Source organism: Bufo bufo, chromosome 4 (assembly GCF_905171765.1).
Source record: "Bufo bufo chromosome 4, aBufBuf1.1, whole genome shotgun sequence".
Classification (NCBI taxonomy): Eukaryota; Metazoa; Chordata; class Amphibia; order Anura; family Bufonidae; genus Bufo; species Bufo bufo.
The window spans coordinates 350,291,815-350,300,267 of record NC_053392.1 but is presented as its reverse complement, the minus strand read 5'-3'; positions in this window follow the sequence as shown (position 1 = coordinate 350,300,267).

Sequence of the window (8,453 nt, the reverse complement as noted above, 5' to 3'; positions counted from 1 at the left end):
CATATGAGGGCACACAGGACGCCCCCATTGCTGTTCCCTGGAGCTGTAGGAAGAGGCGGTCCTTAAAAAGAAAATAATTAAGCGTTAACATAAATTCTAGTAGGGCCAGAATCAGCTCTACCGTATTATTGTCATAATCAGTCATGGATAGAAAAGATCTGGATGCTCGCACTCCTTGGTCATGGTATATAGACGTGTATAGTGACTCTACGTCACAAGTGACGATAAATGCGTCCTTGTCCACATGAATACCATTAAGTTGTCTCAGCATATCTGTGGTATCCTTCACAAATGATGGAAGGATCTCTACACTTTTTTAAAGAAAGAAATCAATAAATCTACCCACATTGGCACATAGATCCCCAATCCCTGAAACAATGGGGCGTCCTGGGAGATTTTTTTTGTTTTTGTGGACCTTTGGGAGCAAATATAATGTTGGTTTGATGGGAAATTCCACCATCAACCCCTCCATCATTTTCGGGCTTATGATGCCTTAGTCACATGCCTCCACCAAGATCTCATCTAACTTTTTCTTATAGAGAGCAGTAGGGTCTTTTTCAATTCTCCTATAGCACTGTCTATTGTTCAACTGACGAAAGGCCTCCTTCTCATACATCTGCACCGGCCATATCACGACATTTCCCCCTTTATCTGCTGGTTTAATGACAACTTCCTTGAGCTCCTGTAGTTCACGTAGTGCCTGTCTCTGTATTTTGGTCAAATTATCTCCCCTAATATATGGGGTACCATCGTTTAAATCCCGTTTGACCAACTTCACAAAGACGTCCACTGCCGGGCACAAGGACTTGGGGGGAAATGTCCGTATGTCCGTGAGCGCCGGTGCAGGTGTATGGGGAGTCTACTGATCTTAATAGGGACTCCAAATCCCTCAATGCTTGCCTCTCAGGGGGTGACATTAGAGCAGCCGTATCATGGCCACGGCCAAAATGTTTTTTAAAAAGGAGTTTACGGGCAAATAATTCCAAATCTTTGATGGTTTCAAAGTAGTCAAATTTGCCTACTGGGGAAAAGGATAGCCCTCTCTGTAACACCTGCTGCTGTGGTGAAGTTAGCTGGATATCAGAGAGATTAATTACCTTTAATTCCTTGATCTCTTCCCTCTGCCATTCCCGTTCCTGTATTTCCTCTTTTGTACCGGGGTACGCAGGTTGTAGCCTGCTTTTTCCAAATCCGGTCCTCGTCTGGTGGCCGAGCGCCCGTCTAAAAAAGATGCTCCACATTCCTCCTCTGATATAGAAGATGCTATTGATTGGGAGCGTGAGCGTGATTCTGGCCTTGTACTATTTCTCTGCCACCTAAATACTTTATTTTGTTGGTAATAGCTCAAATCCCTCTGAAATTTCTTTGTTTTCATAGATTGTATTTCTCTCTCCCACTTAGCCAGGTCTTCTTCCAGGCTTTTATCAAACCCTTCCAATTCTTCTTTAGTAAGGAGCTGCTGAATACTCTCCTTATGGCTGTCAATATCCTTCTCCACAATCTCCAATGATCTGCGATCCGCTCCAATCAACAACTCAATCAGGGTCTGTGAGCACTTCGTCAGGGTCTCTTCCCACTTACTCATAAAGGTGGGGTCTTCACCTTCTAAAGTAGGGAATATCTGAACACGTAGCCCCCGTGGCACAATACTCCTATTGAGATAATTTTCTAGTGCAGCTTTATTCCACCACAACTTTGTGCGTCTCCTAAGTGACTCTCTGATCTTATGCTTCAACTCCTTACTATCACATTTCTCTGTATCCTGTGCCGTTTTTTCTCCAAAAACCGTTCCCAGTTGTGACAACCAGTCCTTGTCACGTGATCTAAAATCCATATATGAGGTATTACCTAGAAATATATATAATACTTGTGAACCTACAAAACCTCTCTGTCTAAACTTGACAGCACAACATTCCACCTGGAAAAACATCCAATGTCATAGCATTCCTGGGGCTGTGGAAAAGAGAGATTGTCCATAATACTCCTGGGTATGATGCTGCACTCCTATGGTCTAGGTATATAGATGATGTATTCTTAGTCCCATTCCTGAAACTCAAATACCTCTCTACCATGCAGTCTTCCTGCTTCACCATTCAGAGCGCCGCTAGCCTGAAGGAGGGGAGGAGCGCTGGGAGCTGAGCGGTGAGTGACAGGACCCAGCTTCTTGTGCTCCAGCAATGAGCGCTTCCATCTGTATTGATGGAAGCGCTCATTGCTTCTGGCTTCTAGCAACTTTTCTGTGGGCCCCCGCAGGAACTGTGGGCCCCAGCACTTGCTCGGGTATGCCGGGTGCTGATGCCGGACTTACTTCAATCAAGTGTTTAATAGGGTGTTCTAAGATATTTTTAATGATATCCTTTGGACATTGCCAATGCCTTCTCAAACAGCTGATCGGCAGGGATCCCGGGTGTCAGAAGCCCCTGATCAGATACTGATGACCTATCCAGAGGCTAGGTTATCAGTAAAAATATTTCAGAAAACCCCCGTAAGCAGTCTTTTGCCAGAGAAATGTAAAGTAATTTTAATGTTTGATATACAGAGATGATTTTTGCAGTAAACTTGCTTAGTACTGCAGCATGAAAATGCTGTCTGTCTGTCCTATTGAAGCAGCTTGGAAGAATCCTTTAACTTTAAGTCACATACCCCTAGTATCTAGCAGTGGGGACACTTAAATGCATCTGTCGACATAGTTCATATCATCCTGGAATCTCTTTGATATAAAGGTAATCTACTTGACATCTCTCGTGGAAAAAGCAGGGGCCTTGGGCAGATTCCAGAGATGCAGTAAAGGAGACAACAAGAGGGCGAATTTCAAAGGACACTGAATTTGCAGCTGTGGAATCACGTAATTGTTAATATTACTTAGGCCTCTTGTACACAAACGTATTTTCATTACATTTCCGTTCAGTTTTTTTGCGGACCGTATACGGAACCATTTATTTCAATGGGTCCACAAAAAAAAAAACGGAAGGTACTCCGTGTGCATTCTGTTTCCGTATTTCGGCTTTGCAAAAAAATAGAACATGTCCTATTATTGTCCGTAATACGGACAAGGATAGTACTGTTCTATTAGGGGCCAGCTGTTCCGTTCAGCAAAATACAGAATGCACACGGATGTCATCCGTATTTTTTGCGGATCCATTTTTTGCAGACCGCAAAATACATACAGTCGTGTGCAAGAGGCCTCATTCAGTGGAGTGCCAACAAACAGGTGATAGAAATACGTCTGTCAATAATTTGTCAATGCTTCACAATATATAAGTCCTAACATACTGTATCTATGACATGTCAGTGGAGGAAAATGCAAACATCACTGGAAGTGTTTAATCCAGATGGCTAAATAGTGAGCTAGATAGAGGAAGAGAGACAAAAGAGAAATAGAGAAATGTGGCTGCAATAAAACTTAAAGGGGTATATCAAAAGTATATTACTTAAATATCCGATTCCATTTTGAGGACTCCCACCTACAAGAAGAATAGGGTCTCATTCTCTCTCATTCGCTCATCAGAAAGATGAAAAAATGCATGGAAGCAGCCCTGTTAGTTGTAGTTTAACTGATTCCCTACCATTGCACAACTGTATACGTCAGCAGTAGGGACTTTAAAGGTGGAGTGGACACAATTGTCACTGGGTGCTTGCTGTTTAACATTGGAAAACGTGTCTTAGCTTGTCACTGTGGAGTGATCAAGCTGGTAGACGATCATAAGGCGCATTACCACGACCCGGTACAGGATACAATAAAGTTTATTTTGAGACAACGCGTTTCAGGGTCTCGACGGCCCCTTTATCAAGTCTACATGGAACATAGATAATAGAAAAGTACCGTAAAAAATAATAATAATAAATAAAAACATATATGTACGTTTCAAAGTTGTATATGGAATTTGGTATAGACAGATGTGTACATGTATATGTACGTTTAAGAGTCGTATATGGAATTTAGTATATAGTTATATATTTGCATGGATGAATATATAGATATTGATAAAACATATAGATATCGGTAAAACAGGGGAAAACACACTCCATTGGGTGGGCGGGTGCATCAATAATTATAAGAATATATAAATATATATAAAAATATATAAAAAGAAGGCTGTAAGATATCTCTCTGTATACATTCATAAATAAATAGGCTAATTATAATTAAAATATATAAAACATAGATGATAAAATATTCAAATAATCGGTTAGGTGAGTAGATATCTCATTGGTACTGATTCATTAGTACATGTGAAAATACTGTATATATATAATTAGCTGACGAATATTATTGGTAAGACTGTCATATGTTGGCACATATTTGGCAGGAAATATTTGCGTATTAAAAAACAGTACAGACCAAAAGTTTGGACACACCTTCTCATTCAAAGAGTTTTCTTTATTTTCATGACTATGAAGGCATCAAAACTATGAATTAACACATGTGGAATTATATACATAACAAACAAGTGTGAAACAACTGAAAATATGTCATATTCTAGGTTCTTCAAAGTAGCCACCTTTTGCTTTGATTACTGCTTTGCACACTCTTGGCATTCTCTTGATGAGCTTCAAGAGGTAGTCCCCTGAAATGGTCTTCCAACAGTCTTGAAGGAGTTCCCAGAGATGCTTAGCACTTGTTGGCCCTTTTGCCTTCACTCTGCAGTCCAGCTCACCCCAAACCATCTCGATTGGGTTCAGGTCTGGTGACTGTGGAGGCCAGGTCATCTGGCGCAGCACCCCATCACTCTCCTTCATGGTCAAATAGCCCTTACTTTCAAAGTTTTCCCAATTTTTCGGCTGACTGACTGACCTTCATTTCTTAAAGTAATGATGTCCACTCGTTTTTCTTTACTTAGCTGCTTTTCTATTGCCATAATACAAATTCTAACAGTCTATTCAGTAGGACTATCAGCTGTGTATCCACCTGACTTCTCCTCAACGCAACTGATGGTCCCAACCCCATTTATAAGGCAAGAAATCCCACTTATTAAACCTGACAGGGCACACCTGTGAAGTGAAAACCATTTCAGGGGACTACCTCTTGAAGCTCATCAAGAGAATGCCAAGAGTGTGCAAAGCAGTAATCAAAGCAAAAGGTGGCTACTTTGAAGAACCTAGAATATGACATATTTTCAGTTGTTTCACACTTGTTTGTTATGTATATAATTCCACATGTGTTAATTCATAGTTTTGATGCCTTCATAGTCATGAAAATAAAGAAAACTCTTTGAATGAGGTGTGTCCAAACTTTTGGTCTGTACTGTATATGTTTTATCAATATCTATATATTCATCCATGCAAATATATAACTATATGCTAAATTCCATATACGACTCTTAAACGTATATATATATATACCCGAGTGGCGACTTGGCCTTCGTCCCAAGGGGCTTCTTGACGCATCTGGCAGCACCAACCTGCACCTTTTATACTTCACAGCTCACCTGCAATATGGTTGCACTTAACTTCAGTGCAACCATAACAGGTGAGTCTATCGCATCCACCAGCTCTTTGAAGGAAGCTGTTGTACCTCGATTTACTTACCCTATGAGCGCCTTTCTCACCCTTTGGCCGTTACCTTACTGCTGTTTAACATAGCAGACACCCAGGGCTAATGTCTACAAACGGCGTTATAAGGCTACTTTTACACTGGCGTTTCTGGGTCCGCTTGTGAGATCCGTTTCAGGGCTATTATAAGCGGCCCAAAATGGATCAGTTCAGCCCCAATGCATTCTGAATGGATAAGGATCCGTTCAGAATGCATCAATTTGGCTGCGTTTCGTCTCAGTTGCGCTATTGAGACGGACACTAAAACGCAGCTTGCAGCGTTTTGATGTCCACCTGACGATGAGGAGCCAAACGGATCCGTTCTGACTTACAATGTAAGTCAATGGGGACGGATCAGTTTTCACTGACACAATATGGTGCAATTAAAAACGGATCCGTCCCCCATTGACTTTCAATGTAAGTCAAGACGGATTGACTTTTTTTTGAATGAATAATGCAAATGGATCCGTTATGAACAGATACAAGCGTTTGCAATATCGGTGCGGATCTGTCTGTGCAGATACAAGACGGATCCGCAACGAACGCAGGTTTGAAAGTAGTCTAACCCTTCAGATGGTCACATTTAATACAAGGATGACATCTGTGTGCTGTCCGCATTTTTTTGCTGACCCACAGAAATGATTAGGTCCACCTGCAATCTGCAATAAATACAGATTAAATGCGGGCCCAAAATATGGTTGTGTGCATTAGGCCTTAATTTGAGGTGTCGCTTCTTTATAAATCTATAGGACAACAAGTGTTCACTCTATCAAACCAAAAGCATTTCGATAGAAAAATGAACCTCTCTTGTGTAGACGAATGGTCACATAAGGAATACATCACACCAAATGTACACATTAATCACTTGAATAAGTGGATGGCAAAACTTAAACACCCCGTCAGATGCCAACCAACCTTCTCTAACAACCGTTCTAAATAAAGGTGATCTGGAGTTATTCCATAGCAGCACAACAGAGTGACAATGGGGACAAGAGCAGAGTTCCCAGGTCTTAACCATAACTGTAATGGAAGGCAAGTCACATTTGGAGAAATTTTGTATTAACTCACCGCATTATTCGCCCTATAAGACGCATTTTTTCCCTCAAAGTGGGGGAAAAATGTCACTGCATCTTATGGGGCGAATGCTAATGTGTGTTTCAATTATGGGAGCACTCATTAGTACCGGAGGACAGGGAAGCGGTCAGGTGTACTATTTATATTGGGGCTCATTGTCGGTCTGATCTGAGGTCTGAATGAGGGTCAAATTAACATTGGGGGTCTGATTGGGGCTGTGAGCTGAGGCTTGATTAAGGGCTTGTTCACACGATTGTTTGAAGCTCGTGCCTGTGCTGTGGACCGCAAATTGCGGTCCGCAATGCACAGGCACCGACCGTGGCCCAGCCGCATGGGAATCGCGGACCCATTCACTTAAATAGGTCCGCGATCCATCTATTCTGCAAAAAGATAGAGCATGTTCTATCTTTTTGTGGTGCGGAGGCACAAAACAGAACCCCAGGAAGCACTCCGCAGTGCTTCTGTAGTGTTCCGTTCCGCACTGTTCTGCATCTCTAGATTTGCGGACCCATTGTAGTGAATGGGTCCGCATCTGTGATGCGAAATGCACACAGAACGGTGCCCGTGTATTGCGGATCCGCAAATGCAGGCCACAATACGGCAACGGGCAGCACACGTTCTTGTGAATGAGCCCTAACACTGGGAGTCTGATTAGGGCCTCTTGCACACAAACGTATTTTCATTCCGTGTCCATTCTGCTTTTTTGCGGACCGTATACGGAACCATTAATTTCAATGGGTCCGCAAAAAAAGTGTGAATTCCGTTTCCGTTCGGCCAAAAAATAGAACATGTCCTATTATTGTCCGCATAATGGACAAGGATAGTACTGTTCTATTAGGGCCAGCTGTTCCATTCCGCAAAATACGGAATGCACACAGACGTCATCCGTATTTTTTGCAGATCCGTTTTTTGCGGACCGCAAAATACATACGGAAATGTGAAAGAGGCCTAAGGCTGTGAGCTGAGGTCTAATGAGAGATATTGTTTTCTTTTTGTCCTCCTTTAAAGGGAACCTGTCACCAGGATTTTTTGCATAGAGCTGGGGACATGGGCTGCTAGATGGCCGCTAGCACATCTGCAATACCCAGTCCCCACAGCTCTCTGTGCTTTTATTGTGTTAAAAAAAGTTTTGATCCATATGCAAATGAACCTGATATGAGTCCTGTGTCCGGAGATGAGTCCAATTTTCTGAGCCCAGCACCGCCCCGCGTCCTTCGAATCTCCTGCTTGCTGGCTGACGTCACAGAGCTGGAGCGCAGAAATCTCGCGATGCGCGAGCTAGCGCATGCGCAGTGTCGGCATCATGTTCATTCCCTGTGCTGGCATCAGCACAGTGAACAAACTACGCATGCGCTAGCTCGCGCATCGCGAGATTTCTGCGCTCCAGCTCTGTGACGTCAGCCAGCAAGGAGGAGATTCGGAGGACGCGGGGCGGTGCTGGGCTCCTTTCCGCTGGACTCATCTCCGGACACAGGACACATATCAGGTTCATTTGCATATGGATCAAAACGTTTTTTTAACACAATAAAAGCACACAGAGCTATGGGGACTGGGTATTGCAGATGTGCTAGCGGCCATCTAGCAGCCCATGTCCCCAGCTCTATGCACAAAATCCTGGTGACAGGTTCCCTTTAAAACCTAGGTGCGTCTTATGGGCTGGTGCATCTTATAGGACGAAAAATACAGTATATTATGCTCTAAAAGAAAACATTTTTGTAATAGATTTATATGTGTCACAGTACATAGCAAGCTGCAGAATGCTGTTTACAGTCATATTTATTCTGAAGGCTTGTTCTCCAGTCTCTGTCTGGAGAACAATTTGCTAAGCTGATTTCTAGTCAAATCAA